General features: G+C 41.4%; 1 protein-coding gene across 6 annotated transcripts in view; it reads left to right on the top strand.

Moving 5' to 3' along the window:
- Positions 1-22,980, top strand: part of huwe1 (HECT, UBA and WWE domain containing E3 ubiquitin protein ligase 1) — a 362,527-nt gene that overhangs the window by 28,960 nt on the left and 310,587 nt on the right. The window contains exon 1 of one of the 6 annotated variants that reach the window (XM_039775717.1): positions 1,905-2,002. The exons of the other annotated variants lie outside the window; for them this stretch is intronic. The gene's annotated coding sequence lies outside the window, so the exon portion shown is untranslated. Of the gene's footprint in view, positions 1-1,904; positions 2,003-22,980 lie in introns of those variants that run through there. 6 annotated transcript variants of the gene reach the window in all.

Here is a 22,980-nt window from a genome sequence, read left to right as displayed (position 1 = left end):
TCCTTTTGCATGAATTACTGCATCAATGCAGCATGGCATGGAAGCAGTCAGCCTGTGGCACTGCTGAGGTATTATGGAAGCCCAGGATGCTTTGATAGCGGCCTTCATCTCGTCTGCATTGTTGGGTCTGATGTCTCTTCTTCCTCTTGACAATACCCCATAGATTCTCTGTGGGGTTTAGGTCAGGCAAGTTTGCTGGCCAATCAAGCACAGTGATACCATGCTCAATAAACCAGGTATTGGTACTTTTGGCAGTGTGTGCAGGTGCCAAGTCCTGCTGGAAAATGAAATCGGCATCTCCGTAAAGTTTGTCAGCAGAAGGAAGCATGAAGTGCTCTAAAATTTCCTGGTAGACGGCTGCGCTGACTTTAAATTTGATAAAACATGGTGGACCCACACCAGCAGATGACATGGCTCCCCAAATCATCACTGACTGTGGAAACTTCACACTGGACCTCCAGCAACTTGGACTCTTCCTCCAGACTCTGGGATCTTGATTTCCAAATGAAATGCAAAATTTACTTTAATCTGAAAAGAGGACTTTGACCCACTGAGCAACAGCCCAGTCAGTGTTCTCCTTAGCCCAGGAAAAATGCTTCTGACATTGTCTCTGGATCAGGAGTGGCTTGACACTTGGAATGAGACAGTTGTAGGCCATGTCCCCCCATTCTTGAATGGGCTGTGCTTCACAGTCCTCTCAAGGCTGTGGTTATCCCTGTTTCTTGTGCACCTTTTTCTGCCACATTTTTTTGTTCTACTCAGCTTTCCATGAATATTAATATAACACTCTGTGAACAGCCATCTTCTTTAGCAATGACCTTTTGTGGCTTACCATCCTTGTGAAGGGTGTCAGTGACTGTCATCTGGACAACTGTCAAGTCAGTAGTCTTCCCCATGATTTTGTGGCCTACTGAACCAGATTGAGAGACCATTTAAAGGCTCAGGACACCTTTGCAGGTGTTTTGGGCTAATTAGCTGAGTGGCGTATGACACCATGAGTCTACAATATTGAACTTTTTCACAGTATTCTAATTTTCTGAGAGAGTGAGTTTTGGGTTTTCCTTGGCTATAAGCCACTTTTTGATGATATTCTAATTTATTAAGATGCACCTTTACTGGTGTACCAATCAAGAAGTTACCCAGCTATCATTTACTTTAATTAGTATTTGCATTCATAAACATCAAAATACAATGCAGGGCTTGAGTTTTAATATGTAATGGATATGGGGGTCCACTCCAGTGTAACAACAAATGTGGTGATTTCAGCATAGGCTTTATAAAGGATTATATCAACATGGACTACCTCATTTATCTCGCCATCTTTACCTTCCAGATTTATTATTTGACATTTTTCCTCCAGCAACTGAAAAATACTACCTACTTAAAACAAAAATTTAAACATTATTATATTTGTGCTATTTAATTTGTGAGTTCCACAATAATCCAGGATATTTCATTTTAACAGACCCTTCAATTGTTTTTTTAAAAACATAATTTTAAAATATGGTTTGTCAGAGACTCCCTCTGTAAGATTTTTAACATTTGCTATATTTGTGTCATTAGTGCAGATAAAGCTAAAGAGTAATACTTAATGGCTACTAATGACACTTGTGCTGAGTATTACTGCACACCTAAGATGCACATTTTTTTATTCGATATTGGGTTTAATGGCCAAAAAAAACAATTTGTACAGTATTGCTCAATTTCTGTTTATCAAAATATAGAACTTCATATTTGTTTTTAAAAAGTATATACAGTATCTTAATACTACTACATGCAGAATTTCCTTAAACTCTGAAAAGTTTTCAAAGAAATAATTGTACTAACCTGCAGTAGCTCAAATTAACAATGTATGTAATAGTGCAAGTACATGATTATACATTAAGGTTTTGTTCTCTTTATAGTGAGAGCTGGAAGAGGACAAATGCGTTTTAGAAAGTGGTCAGCACTTTTTCTATCTCCTTGGAAAAACAGGATTCTGGCAGCAGCATTAGTTATAGTAGTAAGTATTGAACAGTACTACACAGTTTAGAGTCAATGTGGTGTATTGGCAAAAATTTTTGAAGTCAAACCCTGAGATAGTGGGATCACATCTCATTTCTAACACTGTGCTACCAAAAGAAAAAAATTAGGAGCCAGTAGTGTTTGGTTTAGGTGCCAAATAAAATATGCAAAATATAAATCTTTCAGTCTCTTACGAACGCATAATTGTTTTTCTTCTCCTATGCAATGCATCGTTCTCTCATGCTTTTATGATGATTTGGTTAACTGAATTTTATTACTTTCAAACTATGTACAATCATTAAGAACCATGTATTTTACTCAGGCTCCGGAGTCTCACCAACCATCAGAATGTCTGTGTCGGAGGGCCATCCAGTGTAATTGGACCATCTTTGGTTGTAGACGGAGACCAACTGACATACAATTTATTTAATATGTATGTTTATTCACTTACCAGTCTAAGTGCAGCCGGTGTCTGGAGCACTACTGGCAAATCCATTTTTTTAGTGACATTTCTTGACAGCGTTCGCTCCGCTATTCATATACAGACCTGGTGGTCCTCTGTAAGCCCCCAGGATTGTAGGGCGTCCTCAAGCACCATTGAGATGGTTGCTGCCTTGTGATTCTCCAGAAAATTTGCATGTTGTGTATTTGCTTTTTAAATTTCATTCTGCATCAGTGTAATATATGGTAAGGGTTATGCATGTCTCAGATGTCCGACTCAACCATAAATCTGTGGTAGTGACAAAATATCTTGCATCTTTCAACACATCCTCCAACTTCACTCAAAATTCATCGTAAAATTGCAGCAGCACAGTGGGAAATATTTTCAGCCAGGAATTTCAAAATTTTCTTGAAGCTATCTTTTTCGACACCACTTGCTGAAATGTCTTTTACCATGAATTTGATGACTGCATCCGTGAAATCTCAATGTCTTTTTGATCCTGTGTTTCATGCAGTCATGGCTTCAAATGTTAATACAATAAACTGCTGTCTAGGTACAGCACCACTTCTTGCTAGCCACATAAGAAGAGCATTCTTTCTGGCAATCTTCAGATTGGATTGGATAGCATCATTTGAGGTAGTGGGATAGATTTATTTTACCAATTTCTTTATGTACTTGGCAGTGGCATGTCGTGCATACTGGGTTTCTTTGTTTGGTCTGATTTACCACTTCCAAACTTTTGATGATGTATTATTGTGTGCAGCTTACACATTTTTCTTCTCAGCTTCACTCATTTTATTTTGAAAGGAATTTAAAGAGAGACTACTCTCGGTGTGCAGGAAGTTTTTACTAAATAATTAAGACCGCCCTTTTTTCAAAAGTAAGAGTGTAAATGAGCACAAGTTTTATTTTTAAAAGTTTGATTTGTTTCTCTGTACTGCAGTGATTGCTTGGTGGACAGCACTTAGTGTGAACATCATTTTGACGTGAAAGCAGACACAACTCTTCATGTGCTCGGTGTGAAGGCTTGTCAATGGAAGGCATATAGACATTTTGCTCCATAAAGCTAGTATCTGTAGTCTTTGCTTTAAAAAGCCAATATCATCATTAAATGATTTGTTGGATATATGACATGCCAACTACAATTTGCTGATCAAGTCAATTTACAAAAATGATAATTGCAGGGCATGTCAAATTTACCACTTACATGCAGCCTGACATTGCTAGTGCTATTTAAAGTGTTAACAGGTATAATGATTTCAGCTGCAATCTTTGCCGCAGTTATCCCACTCCCCTACCTCTCCAACCCGATTCTGTTATCATGATGTATAAAAGAGGAGACATCAGACAGATTAGTTTATCTGTCTGTGAGGTCCTAAACACCTGTATTCTTTATTTGTGGTATCTAATACCTAGTACATACACTTGGGGTGAATTCTTTAAAACTCACTATATAACCCATCAATAGATTTGGGGGGATAAATCTTTTTTGTCTGCTTGCACAGCATTTTTACATTATATAGGGCATTCATAGCTGAAAAGCTGAATTTATACTAAATCGTAGGAGACAAACCTGCTGATATGGAGAAATATCATTGCTTTGATTCAGAAATACTAAAGAATCCCAGAGTGCTTTTTGCTTCTTAGGTAAGAAACGGTTAATACTTTATATTTAACTACCAAAGTCCAGCTTAAATAGATCTTTGTTTCCTTTAAACCGTTTCTCTAAAAAGGTGGTCCACAATAATAAGCCATGCTGGTCTTGTTACACAGTTGAGTCATATAAGAGAGAGCAGAGTAGACTCTAAAGCAGCTGGAGGTAGTAGCAAAAGAGAGAATGAAGTCAAAATTGAAGGCCGTTAACAACACTGAAGATGAAAAATGTCCTAACAACATCATGCTGTCACTATCATACTACACTGTAGGGAACTTGTCTATTGAGGCATGGGACATGTGTCTGAACAGTACATAGCAAGAAATTTTATCTAGAAAGCTCTGTCTCGATTTCCTCTGTTTGTAAAACTGTAATGCGTTATGGCAAAGTCCAGACATACCTTTTTATGGGCTTGTGCAATGTATAATAGTTTCATCAGTTGACTTCTGCAGTTCCTTCAAATTGATGTCTGGCTTCTATTGATGCTGCTTTTACCAGTCTGTCTTGCTTCAATGGTAAATTTTGATGGACAGCTACCTGTACACATTCCTCTGCCTAATGGTGAATCTAATAGTCCTGAGTGGATGATCTATGCACTTTGTGGTTTATTTATTTTAAACCATTATCCCAACTTAGTCTTCTCTATCACTTTTTGTCTCTTTCTTCTCTGGTATACATTTTAGACTTCATTTTCACAGTTGCTTCATAGCCTAGCTAATGACCCCTATACTTCTTATATACAGAAAATGTGACCTTACTCTAATTGCTTACTAATGGCTATGTCACATTAGATGACTTTTCTATCAATTTTCAGTTGTAGCCTTCACTTTCATTATCTTAAGTTGGAGAAGTCAGAGGTGATCATCTGTGAAGGCCAGTTGCCTTTTGTGACATACCCATGACAGAATTTGGTGTCAAAATTGAGACTGAACTCCTTGTACTTGTCAACCCTTTGTACCGTGCACACTCCAGGCAGCACACTGTTGTTTGTCTGAAAAGGGGCATGCACAACTGTGTTAGAATTGAGTTCCCAGTTGGTAAATTTGACATACCCAGCAATTTTCAGTCAAGTGAATTTCTATTGTCCAGCAATTAGATAATTGGCTACAGTCAGCAAGTCATGCCACATATCTTATGACTAGAAGTTGTGCAATGTGACATTGGCTTAATTTTAGCTAGGTCCAAATGGGTGAATATGGCTTGTTTGAGAACACTATGCCACTTTAAGCTTTAGGATCTTAAGGGTCTATGTGTTTAATATAAGCAGTGTTTTACCAGTTTTTAAACATTTATTTATTTATTTATTTTTTTTTAGAAATATACTTTGGACAGATTATTTATTAGGTCCGTATACTCACTGGCAAATTTATTAGGTACGCTAGTTCAGCTGGTTGTTAATGCAAATAACTAATCCGCCAGTTGCATGGCAGCAACTTGATGCATTTAGGTATGTAGACATAGTCAAGACTACCTGCTAAATTTCAAACCGAGTATCAGAATGGGGATGAAAGGCAATTTAATTCACTTTGAGCATAGATAGCAGAGTTGTTAGTACCAGATGGGTTGGTGTGAGTATTTCAAAAACTGTTGACCTACTGGAATGTTCACATACAGCCATCTCTAGAGTTTGCAGAGAATAGTCAGAAAAAGGGAAAATATGCAGTGAGTGACAATTCTCTTGGTAAAGATGTCTTGTTGATGCCAGAGGTCAGAGGAGAATGGCCAGGCTGGTTCGAGCTGACAGGCTAAAATAAGCATTCTCTACAACCTAGATATTTAGAAGAGTATCTTTGAATGCACTGCATATGAACCCTTGAAGTAGATGTGCTAGAGCAGCAGGAGACCACACTGGGTGCCACTCCTGTCAGCTGAGAACAGGCTACTGAGGCTACAGTTTACACGGATTTACCAAAATTGGCCAATTGAAGATTGGAAAAATATTGCCTGGTCTTGATTTCTGCTGCGACATTTGGATGGTAGAGACAGAATTTGTCAACAACCTGGAATGGTTGGTGGTGGTGTAATAGTGTGGGGGATATTTTCTCTGCGCACTTTGGGCCCCTTACTACCAAACTGAGCATCTTTTTAAATGCCACCGCCTAACTGAATATTGGCACTGACCATGTTCATGCCCTTATGGCTACAGTGTACCCGTTTTCTGCTGACTACTACCTGCAGGATAATATGCCATGTCACAAAGCTCAGATAATCTCAAACTGCTTTCTTGAACATGACAATGAGTTTGCTGTACTGAAATGGCCTCCGTAGTCAACAAGGTTCAACCCAAAAGAGCACCTTTGGGATGTGGTGGTACGGGAGATTCAGAGAGAGATGTAGCTGACAAATCTGTAGAAACTTCATGATGCTGTCTTGTCAAAATGGACCTTAATTCTGAAGAATGTTTCTAGCACCTTGTTTAAACCCGGTACTAGCAAGGTGTACTGTACTTAATAAAGTGGTTGGTTAGTGCATATGGACGTTACCTTTAAAAGTCTATTTAAACATGTTTTTGCTTCTTTTGTGTTTATATGTAAAACCTTTCTCTCAAAATCCTTATCAAATGAATTTTGTCTGGTTTACTGGATCATCCAGTTTAACTCTCACATTTGTTTGTGTAAGTATGAATTTGCCACATGATGGACCTAGTTCCTTCCAAGAGCCATTTTCCCATTTTGTACTTTAAGAGTAAGGGAAGATTATCTGTTTTTAACTAGCAACTCGGGATATAAGCATTACTAGATGCATGACTTTTGTTGATATCTTGTCTGTTTTGCTCTTGCCTGAATCTTATAAACTAGCCAACCCGCGCCGTACCTTACGCCGCATAATCAGGCCGGTTTTTTAATGATTTTTAAGCACAGGGAGAAAATTAACATTTCAAAAATCGGTAATGTAATAAATCAGCAAGAAAAGCAACATTGTAACAATGCACGGAACGAACCAACATACAATCGTCTGTGACTGAATTTCTCGTTCAGTATGCACTGCCTGCTCATGTGCCCACCTCCAACTCGGTACTTGAGTAGTTGTCGTCTTTGCACAGGCCAGATGCACTTGTGACTCGCGTAGACTTTTCATTGCTCTGTGTGGTTGTGGCTGATTTTCTATATATAATCCACCAAGACACCCGACCACGTTAGTAGCGAGGTGGGGCTTCGTTGTTCCTTTCGCATGGTTTTTCATGGTGGACGCGGTCGGGTGTAGAAACCGAAAAGAATAATGAAAAGTCAATGTGGCTCAGGCGTGCATGTGGACTCCTAGCACAGACGAAAGGGACTAACTGGGTGGTCGGTGAGTTTTTGCGTCCGGGCACATGGGCAGTAAGTGTTAATGTCTAGAGAGCGAGGGTAGACGCGGGCCGGTGGAAATGTCTTCTGTGTTCCTGCAGGAGCATCTAAGAAGACGCATGTTTGTCGCGGATGCAAATTGCTGTATGTAGCATGTAAAACCGTTTGCTATGGTGCACGCGGTCGTGCTTCGTAACTCGTTTTTAAAGACTGCTTACTTCATTGTGTTTTAACCTCAGTTGTAAAGGATCGTTTTAAGGATCCCATGGGATACCCCTCGTAAACCGTTTTACACACTGCATATGGCGGTTCACCTAAATGAGAAACATACCTCTATGAACAGTCAACGTGGCTCGGAAGTGCATGTGACCTCTACGACAGGCGAATATAAATGATGCCGGTTTTTCTGTGTCGTCGCGTCCGAGTTGGTGGGCGTGGCTCTGCGAGTTGTCGTATCCAATGGTCTTGGAGTTGGTGGGCGTGGCTCCTTCCTGAGTGCGGCATAGGTGTTTGTCTTGTCGGCGGCTTATTGAATCCACGCCCCTTCCAGCGTGCTTTCCATGGGTGTTTTGCCTTAGTGAATTATATATATAGATTCTCCTTTTGAGCAGTGTAGGTTGCGGAATATGAATAATTACCATTAAATTGCGTCTAAGGATAACAATGGAAATGAAAGATAGCATTTGCTTAAATTGAAGTGCAAACAAAACTTAGTCAGGTTGGGGAGCATGCACTGGTACGGCATGTCGATGCAGCCACCACATGATGAAACAGCTAAAACTGAGTCCATGTTTTAAAAGTAATTATAGTTTTTTTTAGAATTTTTTTTGTCCTATCACTTACATTGTTTTTTACAATATTAAAATGGTCCTGATAAGTTGAACATGAATTTGAAGCATTGTGTGAATTATGTAAATTGTCTGTCCCCTATACCTAATCTGGAAAATGCTGGATTGCTATCTTAGCAGGCATCGGGCACTGGTGTTGAAAAATTAACATTCGTCTTTTTGCCAAATATCTTACTTCAACCTCAGTTAGATCTGTTAATGCATTGGTTGGCCATTTTATCATAATTTATGTGGTATTTATATTCAGCAGCATTCCTGCTGTGTAGGGCAGGGCAATATGGGCAAAAATATTTATCACGATATATATTTGAACATTTGCGATAAGGATATAACTGACAATATGATTGATGTGAGACAAAATACTTTACAACTCCACAACTTTATTAGTGCAACAAAAACCCTTCAATTTATTTTCACTTAAAAAAACAGCGCTTTTTATGTGCATTAAAGCTATATAAAAATGTAACAGTGCAAATACAAATTCCTTGCTGACAGTTTAACCAAAAGGCATTTCCAGTGGAAATGGGCTGACGTATCATGAGCATAACCATGTATAATATCCACAAAACTTAAAAAGAGTTGCTTTGCAACATAAAACATAACATAAAATTCAAGCCTAGAGTGTCCATAGTCTCACTCAGTGTGTTGGTTATAGTCTCCACTATGCAGTCAATCATATTGCGGGTTGATACAAAACTAACTCTGACCTCTTTATTGACCTGGCAAACTTTTAATGTAAATAATTAATTGTTTTACATCTGAGATATCTGTGGCTTCATCACACAAAATACTTAAAAACTTTTCTGTGTGTATATTTTTCAGTATGTTAGATTTTATTTCTGATGCTATGACATCCAGCAGCTCTTGCATTATTCTTTCAGAGGTGTAATGTGCATTTTTACCAACATTAAGACTTTTGAGTGGGAAAGGGAGAGCCTGTTGGATATTCAATTCACACTTGCACTACGGCAGGTATGCATTCTCGACATTTCCTCTTTCGACATTTCCACTTTATTCTCACCGTTTATCTCGAGATTAAATTCGACATGTTGACTTTATTCTCGTAGTTTGTCATTAAAGTAGAACATCATAAACTAAACTTCATCTTACATTCATAAATTATGTAGCAACATGTCGACTTTATTCTCATCATAAGCGTTAAGATTAAAGTGGAAATGTCGAGAATAAAGTCAACATCTCAACTTTATTCTCGACATATTTTTTTTTCTTCACTTTGTCCATATTTTTTTTCTTCACCGTGGCCCTAATACGCTTCCATACAAAACCCTCAGCACTTCAGTGACAAAACTTTTGCACAGGACACAGTGTGTGATGCAAGGGTTTCTGCACACCTTTTTCAATATGGACGCAGGTCCAAATATGAGCAAATATAAGAACGGCAGATGGGGTCACTTTAAACAGGAACCACAGTGATTGCTACAAGGATTTTTGCACACAGAACACACCTAATGCTTAAACAACTGTATGTGTATATATTGGTTTGCTGTGTACTTTACAAGAAGAGAGCTGCTGTACGCTCAGCCGCACTATACGGACTGCGCTGACGCTGAGAACAGAGAGGTCACTTCCTGACTCCTTTTTTCTGATATCTGACAGGCTGGTTTCACTAGACTTTTTTATTTTATCAGACCTCCTCTTGCCCGCCCACCTCCACATCCTCTTTGCTTGTAAATTGCCGCTTAGCTCCCGTTATTAGCATGTACAGCCCCCTCTTGTCCGCCCTCCTCTCCATACTCCTTGCAACTGTATTAAGCTGCTACACCCCCGCTATTACCATGTACAGCCCGCTCTCGAAACCCCACCTCTCTATAGTCTTTGCTTGTGAACTCTGCTCTGCCTTGACACCTGCTATTAGTTGTAGCAGTATTTGTCCGCCCACCCGACCGCTCGTCCCTTGCCATCTCTGCAGATCTGCGGTTGTCATCTCACAATGTTATGCGAGAGGGCAGCCCGGCGCTGAACTAAATTAGCCAGGCGGAGCGCCCGGCTAAAAGACGTTAGGGAGAACAATGCGTTAAAATTAACTTACCTACTGCAATTTGCAGGCAAGTTCCGAAGCATGAAAGTCTGGTCCAGTTGTTGAGTGCAACGGCTTTCACAACGTTGGCCCCGTTGTCGGTCATCACACACACTTGTTTTCCTCCTGAAGATTCCAAGAGCTGAGGAACTCTTTTAAGCCTTTGGCTATATTTTCCCCTGTATGGTCCTCGGGTCTGGACTTGTTTCATGGCACTTGTTTTGTAGCTTCTAGTCTTTGTCCACGTAGTGTATTGTGAGGCTCATATAGGGGTCTGATGTTCGGCTTGACTACATGTCCGTGGTGGACGCAAAAAACTCCACCGAAGATGATGCATTTGACACCTCAGTACGGACCTCTTCATATAAAGCAGGCAAGGCGATTAGGCGACTTTAGAGAAATATTTCTTGGTGGGCAGTTTGTAGCGTGGATCGAACGTTTCAAGCATCTTTGTGAAACCTTCTCTTTCCACGCTCTGAATGGGCATCATATCCCTGGCTAAACAATGCGTCACTGCATTAGTTAGTTCCCCCCAGCGTTTGCTACTTTTGTCCCAAGGCGTGCAGCTATTTAAAGCTATGCCGATTGTTTGTTGAGTCAGCTTCTTTGGTCTCACCACCACGCTAGCTGAAGCGGACACCTCTTCACGTGCTTTAACAGCTTTGTTGTACTCCAAGTGCTTCTGCTTCAAATGATGAAATAGGTTTGTGGTGTTTCCTCCCTTCGCCACGACGGCCCGCTTGCATGTTCTACAAAAAATTATGCTTTGTTGGGTATCTGACGGGCGAAAACCAAACCAGTTCCACACCACTGAAGTTGCACCATTTTTACAAACCAGTTCTGGTTCATCTGTTTCATTCAACGATCCGCTTTCGCCCTTCTCATTCTCTGTCCCCGCCATGTGCGTATGAAAACAAAGGCACTGCGCATGCGCGTTTTACCCATATTCTATCGCGATATTTCATTTTCTTATCATTGCCTAACATTGTTCCGGTATTACCGTGAAAGGTATAATATGGCCCAGCCCTACTGCTGTGTTTTGTTTTTTGTTTTTGAGGTTTTTTTTTTTTTTTGGGGAAGTGATTTAGTCTTTCAGGTACTAGAAAAACACTTTCTTGCTTTAATCTAGTTCCAGTCTTGGTGCTTCAGTGAAAATTAACTGTTAGTTTTATAGAGTCTGAATGAAAATAAATGTTATGTTAATCTAATTACTGCTTTTATGTACAATAAATGTTAATTGTTTTATGTTTTTGATGTATAAAATTGCAACTAATTTTTGTAGTTAAGTGTAATAGTGCTGTAATTTCCGGCATACCCATTATGCTTAAAGAGCAAAGTTGTTTCATGAATGGGTTGTCAAGTATGGTGTCATTTTGTAGTTGTATTTAAAGGAAAATGCTTATGGTTCCCCAAGAAAGCATCTTGTTGCTTTCTAGGCTAGCAGCAGTAATGTAAATGAAGATAATAAACCAATTAAAAGTGATTGTTGATAACTCCAAGCAAGGAGTATTGATGATAATTATTGTATATGTTTGTTTTTACACTTAATGCCACTTTAAGCAAACTGTTTTACCATTTCTTTAAACAGTCTATTTTCAGACTTCCCACTATATGAGGTATAACCTAAAGTTTTAGTTCTTGAGTTATGGAAACCTCTGATTTCTTAGATTACTGATTATTGTTATTAATAGTAAGGTGGCGATTTTCTGAAGCCATATATAAGGCTAGTTTTAACCTGTGATTAGAAGTTACACATAATTTAATAAACTAATATAGCAAATAAGTTGTAGTAAATTTGCCAAATTTCTTAGTAAAAATCAAATACTAAAATTGTCACTGCTCCAACCAAACTCTATAAAGTTTGCATAGACCGGAGTCGACAAGAAACTAAGACAAGTAAAGATACTACAAAGTACGCTGCGGCTTTTTCTGAATATGGTGGTTTTAACAAATGTTTATTTTCTGTTATTGGTCAGTGTACTAGTAAAATATACTATTTTTACTCTTGCTGAAAAGTGATTGTTTTCTGCTAGTTACAAGCTGTAAACCTTCAACTCCAAAGTTCGTTCTTGCCAATGAAAATAGCAGGTTTTTTTGAGCTGGAGAAGAAAGCATTGTCTTCAGTCATCAGAAGATCCCTTTTTCTCACAAAGGTGTGCAGCATGAACATGCTGTGTAGCATTTTACCTAGTTGTGTAATAGTTGTTACAGTAGATTGAGAGTTGTTCAACATTGTTTTAAGGAATTTAAGATCATTTTAATTTGTACAAGAAGCTTGCATTTGTTAAGCATTATATAATATAAACATTTAACTTATTTTAATAAACTGTATCCTGATTTTAAAACATGGCATCAGAATGTTGTTCAATCCAAATGGTGTTTCAGCATTTGCACCTAACTATTTTTTCCCCAGGGTATTTAGCAGAATCAACTATTAACCACCATTCAAAAAAGGGATTCAAATTTAAATGAGACAACTCTTTTGTGACTATAGACATCCTACTCATTAAATAATGTAAGCATATTTTTCATCAAAATGCATGCAATAATTTTTTTTTTTAATTTTAAATAAATGTAAGTGAGGATGTTTTATTCTGCATCAGCTTTCATGTAGAACAGTGGTATCCAACTCAGACTATGGGATGAATCTGACTTTTGGATCTTTTTAATACAGCTCTCATTATCAATATTTAGAAAATGTTACATGAATGTGACATCTTACTGAAATGTGCATTTCATATACTGTATAGATTTTATCTGTAATTGACCTGTATATGTGGCATTAAAATGTTTCTGTTGTGGTTACAAGTGCAAAGAACATCGCACTGCATCCACTAACCCGTAGTTAGACAGAAAGCATTCCACTCATACTGACCCACAAGAAAAGTGGAAAGAAAATGACAAGCTACACTGCCATAAAGAACTTTAGTGTTTTAACAAGATGCTGAAGAAGACAGTCTCATTAATGAAATTGTAGGTCAACATCCCATATACTGCTGCATTCACATCTTAAAGGTGCACAGGAGTCCATGCTTTGCAACTGTCCGTACATAGCTTTACCTGACTGCCGCTGTCACCCTACACAGTTGTTTTCTTCAGACTTGATTGGTGTATTTTTGTTAGAAGATGCATTTATTTTCCTTGTCATGTGAAACGTGAATGCAGTCTGTTTCTGATCAGCTCTGAATTTGGATTTTGTGCTTGATCACCAGCATAGTTGCATATTATCGATCATGATGTATGTAATAATGCAGATGTAAATGGATGTACTTTGCTTTAGTGACCTGTTTTAACCTCTGTCAAGATTACTGCCCTTGCTCGACTTTATGATGAATAGGGCACCCTGTTCCTCTTTTTGTAAAACTGTGTTCTATCCTCTTTTCCATTTTTATTTCACCATTGTCTTGGTGCAGATTTTGGATACATAGGTTTTTTTTCTGTTCCTTTATTTTGTGGGTACAGTGGTTTTAGAACTATAATTTATGTTCCTGTTATGAATCCAGAAAATATTAGGAGTAAAAATACTCTTTAAGTTTGGAATTGTGCCTAATCCCTGAACTGGTATATATGCACTTTTACAACCTTAGAAATTTCCCGAGTGTTTAATATATATGATGTCTGCTTTCTTTTCCTGTTATTTTATCTTAGTATTAATGTGAACAGTTTGACAATAGTGAAAATTTTAGAAAACCTCCACCATACAATGTAGCTGTCGTGTGTCTCCTGTCATTAACCATATTTACTTTTTAAAAACTAGTATTTTATGTGTAAAACATCCATCCATCCTCTTCCGCTTATCCGAGGTCGGGTCGCGGGGGCAGCAGCTTAAGCAGAGAGGCCCAGACTTCCCTCTCCCCGGCCACTTCTTCCAGCTCTTCCGGGAGAATCCCAAAGGCGTTCCCAGGCCAGCCGGAGACATAGTCCCTCCAGCGTGTCCTGGGTCTTCCCCGGGCCTCCTCCCGGTTGGACGTGCCCGGAACACCTCACCAGGGAGGCGTCCAGGAGGCATCCTGATCAGATGCCCGAGCCACCTCATCTGACTCCTCTCGATGCGAAGGAGCAGCGGCTCTACTCTGAGCCCCTCCCGGATGACTGAGCTTCTCACCCTATCTTTAAGGGATAGCCCAGACACCCTGCGGAGGAAACTCATTTCAGCCGCTTGTATTCGCGATCTTGTTCTTTCGGTCACTACCCATAGCTCATGACCATAGGTGAGGGTAGGAGCGTAGATCGACTGGTAAATTGAGAGCTTTGCCTTACGGCTCAGCTCCTTTTCACCACGACAGACCGATGCAGAGCCCGCATCACTGCGGATGCCGCACCGATCCGCCTGTCGATCTCACGCTCCATTCTTCCCTCACTCGTGAACAAGACCCCGAGATACTTGAACTCCTCCACTTGGGGCAGGATCTCTCCCCCAACCCTGAGAGGGCACTCCACCCTTTTCCGGCTGAGGACCATGCTCGGATTTGGAGGTGCTGATTCTCATCCCAGCCGCTTCACACTCAGCTGCGAACCGATCCAGAGAGAGCTGAAGATCACGGCCTGATGAAGCAAACAGGACAACATCATCTGCAAAAAGCAGTGACCCAATCCTGAGTCCACCAAACCGGACCCCTTCAACACCCTGGCTGCGCCTAGAAATTCTGTCCATAAAAGTTATGAACAGAATCGGTGACAAAGGGCAGCCCTGGCGGAGTCCAACTCTCACTGGAAACGGGCTCGACTTACTGCCGGCAATGCGGACCAAGCTCTGACACGGTTGTACAGGACCGAACAGCTCTTATCAGGGGTCCGGTACCCCATACTCCCGAGCACCCCCACAGGATTCCCGAGGGACACGGTCTAATGCCTTTTCCAAGTCCACAAAACACATGTAGACCGGTCGGGCAAACTCCCATGCACCCTCCAGGACTCTGCTAAGGGTGAAGAGCTGGTCCACTGTTCCGCGACCAGGACTAAAACCACACTGTTCCTCCTGAATCCGAGGTTCACTATCCGGCGGACCCTCCTCTCCAGAACCCCGAATAGACTTTTCCAGGGAGGCTGAGGAGTGTGATCCCTCTATAGTTGGAACACACCCTCCGGTCCCCTTTTTAAAGAGGGGACCACCACCCCGGTCTGCCAATCCAGAGGCACTGTCCCGATGTCCATGCGATGTTGCAGAGGCGTGTCAACCAAGACAGTCCTACAACATCCAGAGCCTTAAGGAACTCCGGTATCTCATCCACCCGGGGCCCTGCCACCAAGGAGTTTTTGACCACCTCGGTGACTTCAGTCCCAGAGATGGGAGAGCCCACCTCAGAGTCCCCAGGCTCTGCTTCCTCGTGGAAGGCATGTTAGTGGGATTGAGGAGGTCTTCAAGTACTCCTCCCACCGACCCTAGCGTCCCGAAGTGAGGTCAGCAGCGCACCATCCCCACCATATACGGTGTTGACACTGCACTGCTTCCCCTCCTGAGGCGCCGGACGGTGGACCAGAATCTCCTCGAAGCCGTCCAAAGTCGTTCTCCATGGCCTCTCCAAACTCCTCCCATGCCCGAGTTTTGCCTCAGCAACAACCGAGCAGCGTTCGCTTGGCCTGCGGTACCTATCAGCTGCCTCCAGAGACCCACAGGACAAAAAGTCCTATAGGACTCCTTCTTCAGCTTGACGGCATCCCTCACGCGGTGTCCACCAGCGGGTTGGTGATTGCCGCCACGACAGGCACCGACCACCTTGCGGCCACAGCTCCGGTCAGCCGCCTCAACAATAGAGGCACGGAACATGGCCCATTCGGACTCAATGTCCCCCCCTCCCTCGGGGCGTGGTTGAAGTTGAGTTTCTGACAGGGGACTCTGCCAGCCGCTCCCAGCAGACCCTCACAACACGCTTTGGGCCTACCAGGTCTGACCGGCATCTTCCCCACCATCGGCCAACTCACCACCAGGTGGTGATCAGTTGACAGCTCCGCCCCTCTCTTCACCCAGTGTCCAAGACATATGGCGCAAGTCCGACACACGACCACAAAGTCGATCATCGACCTGAGGCCTAGGGTGTCCTGGTGCCAAGTGCACATATGAACACCCTTATGCTTGAACATGGTGTTCGTTATGGACAATCCGTGGCGAGCACAGAAGTCCATAACAAAACACCTCCGGGTTCAGATCGGGGCCATTCCTCCCAATCACGCCCTTCCAGGTCTCACTGTCATTGCCCACGTGAGCATTGAAGTCTCCCAGCAAAACGAGGGAATCCCCAGAAGGTATGCCCTCTAGCAACCCTCCAGAGACTCCAAAAGGGTGGATACTCCAAACTGCTGTTCGGCATACGCACAAACAACAGTCAGGACCCTTCCCCACCCGAAGCGGAGGGAGGCCACCCTCTCGCCCACGGGGTAAACCCCAATGCACAGGCTCCAGTGGGGGCAATAAGTATGCCCACACCTGCTCGGCGCCTCACCGGGGCAACTCCAGAGTGGTAGAGAGTCCAGTCCCTCTCAAGGAGATTGGTTCCCGAGTCCAAGCTGTGCGTCGAGGTGAGTCCGACTATATCTAGCCGGAACCTCTCGACCTCGCGCACTAGCTCAGGCTCCTTCCCCTTCAGAGAGGTGACATTCCACGTCCCAAGAGCCAGTTTCTGTAGCCGAGGATCAGACCGCCAAGGTCCCCGCCTTCGGCCACCACCCAACTCACACTGCACCCAACCTCCTTGACCCCTCCCATAGGTGGTGAGCCCATGGGGAGGAGGACCCACGTTACCTCTTCGGGCTGTGCCCGGCCGAGCCCCATGGGTGCAGGCCCGGCCACCAGGTGCTCGCCATCGAGCCCCACCTCCAGGCCTGGCTCCAGAGGGGGCCCGGTGACCAGCGTCCGGCAAGGGAAAACGTCGTCCAAGGTTTTATTTTCATTGGAGGTTTATTGAACCGCTCTTTGTCTCATCCCTCACCTAGGACCAGTTTGCCTTGGGTGGCCCTACCAGGGGCATAAAGCCCCGGACAACATAGCTCCTAGGATCATTGGGACACGCAAACCCCTCCACCACGATAAGGTGACGGTTCAAGGAGGAGATGTGTAAAACAGATCTACTATCAAATCAACTTTCTTGTTAAGTTGTATTGTTAAATTTATATATTTGCCTTGTAGACAACTTTGCTCAATTCTAAAATTCTAATACAAGTTTAAAATAATTTACTCAATATCAACACCAACTGCTAAAATAAGGGAGGAAGGGGTTAGGGGGCATTTTCAGTTTTGCCTAAGGCTCAAAAATGTTACAGCTGGCCCTGGAGCTGATGTTACGTTTTCCACTCTATGCTGATTTTGGTTCCATGGCTGTTCATATATTTCCTAACCTGTTGCAATGTCTAAGAAAAGAAAAGCTGATAAAGAGAAAATGCAGTTTTAAGACAGACATAAGGCAGAATACATAATTCTGACTAACAGGTGCCCGTATGCGTTTGCATAGTGAATGTTGGGGTGGTAGTTTGTTGGTATAATTTGTCTTGTATATAAAGTGATGCTTCTGCCCCTCAGCAAAATTTAGTTTGATAACCCATCGTGGGAGAGTACTATAAAACCATAGTGTCCTTCCCTCTCTTTATTAGAATTGAAATTCAGGGTTAATACCAAGTTTTGTGAATCTAAATAAAGTGTTTTGTTAGTATTGTGGTTTTGTCTCTGTGGAAAGTAAATTTCAAAGTTCTGTGTACCACCTGACAAAAGTAACTTACCACAGATATACACATAATATTTAAAGTTAGCTATTTACATATGCATGAACAATAAACACGAACTTGAAAAACATGCCATATTGTAATAAATTTGGTATAAACTCCTCAATACTTTTAAAACTCGATTCTGGTCTAGGCTTTGTTTAAATTGATGGTTTATGAGACTCATGATTTATTCTCTGCTGTATCTGGTCTGTACATGCAGACATGCATTGATTATCTGTACCAAATTAGTTGTTTAAAGTAAAATGCCTATTAACATTTTTAATAGTTTTATATTTGAAAGTTTAAAAGCAAAAGATATGAAGTCCTCGCTTCTTAAGTTTAAATATAATGAGATATGAATGAGGTAAGGTATATTTACAAATATACGTGAAGCCTCAAAATATTTTCTTTCTTGGCTTGATTATACTCAGTTTAAGTGATCACGTAAATATTTATGCATGTAGATTCATTCTAAGGCTCATTACACATGTATTTTTTTTTTATTTATCTTTAATTGAGATGTACATAGGTGCTTGTTCATAGTAGTTCTGAATGCAGTGTAATTTTTTTTAAATCCAGGAGGGCTGGCTAAACTATGTATATTCAGCATTAAGCAGCTTAATTCTAACATATAAATGATGCAAGCTAAAAGCACATTGCAGGAGACAAAGTGATATCAATTGCAGAGAAGACAAAACCAATTATTGCAATTGTGCATAGTAAAAACACGCTCCAAGTTTGTAGATTTTTAAAGAGAAGAGTTAGATACTTGAAGCCCTCAATATGTTGCGGACTAATAAAACCCCTTGACATGATAGGTTTTTATAAATTGTACAGTGGAGGAAATAATTATTTGACCCCTCACTGATTTTGTAAGTTTGTCCAATGACAAAGAAATGAAAAGTCTCAGAACAGTATCATTTCAATGGTAGGTTTATTTCAACAGTGGCAGATTGCACATCAAAAGGAAAATCGAAAAAATAACTTTAAATAAAAGATAGAAATTGATTTGCATTTCATTGAGGGAAATAAGTTTTGAACCCTCTAACAAAAAAAGACTTAATACTTAGTGGAAAAACCCTTGTTTGCAAGCACAGAGGTCAAACGTTTCTTGTAATTGATGACCAAGTTTGCACATTTTAGGAGGAATGTTGGTCCACTCCTCTTTGCAGATCATCTCTAAATCCCTAAGGTTTCGAGGCTGTCTCTGTGCTACTCTGAGCTTGAGCTCCTCCATAGGTTTTCTATTGGATTAAGGTCCGGAGACTGACTAGGCCACTCCATGACCTTAATGTGCTTCTTCTTGAGCCACTCCTTTGTTGCCTTTGCTGTATGTTTTGGGTCATTGTCGTGCTGGAACACCCATCCACGACCCATTTTCAGTTTCCTGGCAGAGGGAAGGAGATTGTCGCTCAGGATTTCCGCGATACATGGCTCCGTCCATTTTCCCGTTAATGCGATTAAGTTGTCCTGTGCCCTTAGCAGAAAAACACCCCCAAAGCAAAATGTTTCCACCCCCATGCTTGACGGTGGGGACGGTGTTTTGGGGGTCATAGGCAGCATTTTTCTTCCTGCAAACACAGCGAGTTGAGTTAATGCCAAAGCGCTCTATTTTGGTCTCATCAGACCACAGCACCTTCTCCCAGTCACTCTGAATCATTCAGGTGTTCATTGGCAAACTTCAGACGGGCCTGCACATGTGTCTTCTTGAGCAGGGGGACCTTGCGAGCCCTGCAGGATTTTAATCCATTGCGGTGTAATGTGTTTCCAATGGTTTTCTTGGTGACTGTGGTCCCTGCTAATTTGAGGTCATTAACTAACTCCTCCCGTGTAGTTCTAGGATTCTTTTTCACCTTTCTCAGAACCATTGACACCCCACGAGGTGAGATCTTGCGTGGAGCCCCAGAGCGAGGTCGATTGATGGTCATTTGTGCTCCTTCCATTTTCGAACAATCGCACCAACAGTTGTCACTTTCTCTCCCAGCTTCTTGCTAATGGTTTTGTAGCCCATTCCAGCCTTGTGCAGGTCTACAATTTTGTCTCTGACATCCTTGGACAGCTCTTTGGTCTTTCCCATGTTGTAGAGTGTGGAGTCTGCTTGATTGATTGATTCTGTGGACAAGTGTCTTTTATACAGGTGACTAGTTAAGACAGGTGTCCTTAATGAGGGTGACTAATTGAGTAGAAGTGTCTAACCACTCTGTGGGAGCCAGAACTCTTAATGGTTGGTAGGGGTTCAAAAACTTATTTCCCTCAATGAAATGCAAATAAATTTCTATCTTTTATTTAAAGATATTTTTTCGATTTTCCTTTTGATGTGCAATCTGCCACTGTTGAAATAAACCTACCATTGAAATGATACTGTTCTGAGACTTTTCATTTCTTTGTCATTGGACAAACTTACAAAATCAGTGAGGGGTCAAATAATTATTTCCTCCACTGTATTAAAAGAAATGCAAGATGTCCTCCGTAAGCCTGTATTAGGCCTATTTTATCAATTACTTGAGGTAGGAAAAGTACTTGAGGACTAAAAATGCAAATTATACTCCAGTCTTCAAGAAGGTAGATGAAATGGGTCCTGATAATTACCAATATGTACAGTGAGGAACATAAGTATTTGAACACCCTGCGATTTTGCAAGTTCTCCCTCATAGAAATCATGGAGGCATCTGAGATTCACATTGTAGGTGCATTCCCACTGTGAGAGACGGAATGTTAAAAAAAAAAAAAAAATCAGGAAATCACATTGTTGTATGATTTATACAGAATTTATTTGTATTGCACTGCTGCACATAAGTATTTGAACACCTGGCAATCAGCAAGAATTCTGGCTCTCAAAGACCTGTTACTCTGCCTTTAAGAAGTCCCCCTCTACTCCACTTAGTAATCTTAATTAGTAGCACCTGTCTGAGCTCTTTAGACATCTGTCCACCCCACAGTCAGTCAGACTCCAACTACTACCATGGGCAAGACCACAGAGCTGTCAAAAGACACCAGAAACAAAATTGTGGACTTCCACAAAGCTGGAAAGGGCTATGGAGCAATTGCCAAGCAGCTTGGTGAAAATAGATCAACTGTTGGTGCAATTGTCAGAAAATGGAAGAGGCTAAAGACGACTGTCAGTCTCCCTCGGACTGGGGCTCCATGCAAGATCTCGCCTCGTGGGGTATCCCATATGATAAGAAAGGTGGGGAATCAGCCCAGAACTACACGGGAGGAGCTGGTCAATGACATGAAGAGAGCTTCATGTGGGACTGTGGGACCACAGTTTCAAAGGTCACTGTCAGTAGAACACTATGCTGTCATGGTTTCAAATCACGCATTGCACGGAAGGTTCCCCTGCTCAAGTCATCACATATCCAGGCCAGTCTGAAGTTTTCCAATGACCATCTGGATGATCCAGAGGAGGCATGGGAGAAAGTCATGTGGTCAGATGAGACCAAAATAGAACTTTTTGGTCTAAACTTCACTCGCCATGTTTGGAGGAAACGGGAGGAGTTGCATCCCAAGAACACCATCCCTACTGTGAAGCATGGGGGTGGAAACATGCTTTGGGGGTGCTTTTCTGCAAAGGGTACAGGACAACTGCACTGTATTAAGGAGAGGATGAATGGGGCCGTGTATTGTGAGATTTTGAGCAACAACCTCCTTCCCTCAGTCAGAGCACTGAAGATGGGTCGTGGCTGGGTCTTCCAACATGACAATGACCCGAAGCACACAGCCAGGATAACCAAGGAGTGGCTCCGGAAGAGGCATATCAAGGTTCTGGAATGGCCTAGCCAGTCTCCAGACCTAAATCCAATCGAAAAATCTTTGGAGGGAGCTGAAACTCCATGTTGCTCAGCGCCAGCCCCGGAACCTGACAGATCTAGAGGAGATATGTGTGGAGGAGTGGGCCAAAATCCCTGTTGCAGTGTGTGCAAACCTGGTCAAGAACTACGGGAAATGTTTGACCTCTGTAATTGCAAACAAAGGCTTCTATACCAAATATTAACACTGATTTTCTCAGGTGTTCAAATACTTATGTGCAGCAGTGCAATACAAATAAATTCTGTACAAATCATACAATGTGATTTCCTGAATTTTTTTTTACATTCTGTCTCTCACAGTGGGAATGCACCTACAATGTGAATTTCAGACCCCTCTATGATTTCTTAAGTGGGAGAACTTGCGAAATCGCAGGGTGTTCAAATACTTATGTTCCTCACTGTATTGTCTTCTGTACCATGCAAAATTATCAAAATTATAATTTAATTAGTACCCATATAAAAACATCCTAAACAAATTAGTATGGGGTTTGAAAGGGACATCTTTACAGACCTTTTTTTATTTTAAATTAAAGAACAGATAACTGCAGTTCTTGACACAATCCAAGCATGCAACATAATTTACTTAAGACTTTCAAAAGTCTTTGATACCATGACACACTAAAAATTCTAGAACTTGAAGCTGTAGGCATCCTAGGTAACCTACAAGACTGGATCTCGTATTGGTTAACACCAGAATCTAATCTCCAAAGCCTACAAAAAAGTTTAATCCTGGGCCACCTTAAATTCCTTCACACCTTCTCAACCACATTTTTGTTTTGCAAATGTGTCAATCAACACAAGCAGCCTGCTATCCATCCCCCCCATACCAACACAATTCAGGTCTGTTTATCTGGGTGTGAGGTAGGTCTAGAATTTTATAGGGTGAATAATATATCATTATTTGGAACACCTGCATTTCATGTGTCTTCTGTGTCTGCAATGATCTGGGTAAATGTTGAATGACAGGAAATGCGAGGCAGGAAATGTTGAACATATAGCTAAAACAAACCTTTTTTCATGTTATAGTACTGATGTTGATATGAAGTGTATAATGTTTGAAGACTGAAGTCCAAATATCAAACACTTTCACAAAAGGTACAAGTATAACAAAACAAGTGCGTTTTTATTCAAGAATATAACTGAGGAAAAAAAAATTGGGTTAGGGTACAATGCAAACACGACTGCTTGGCTGGTGCTGAGGTA

Source organism: Polypterus senegalus, chromosome 13 (genome assembly GCF_016835505.1).
Source record: "Polypterus senegalus isolate Bchr_013 chromosome 13, ASM1683550v1, whole genome shotgun sequence".
Lineage (NCBI taxonomy): Eukaryota > Metazoa > Chordata > Cladistia > Polypteriformes > Polypteridae > Polypterus > Polypterus senegalus.
Note: the sequence above shows the minus strand (reverse complement) of the source record. Positions and strands in the feature narration are given on the sequence as shown.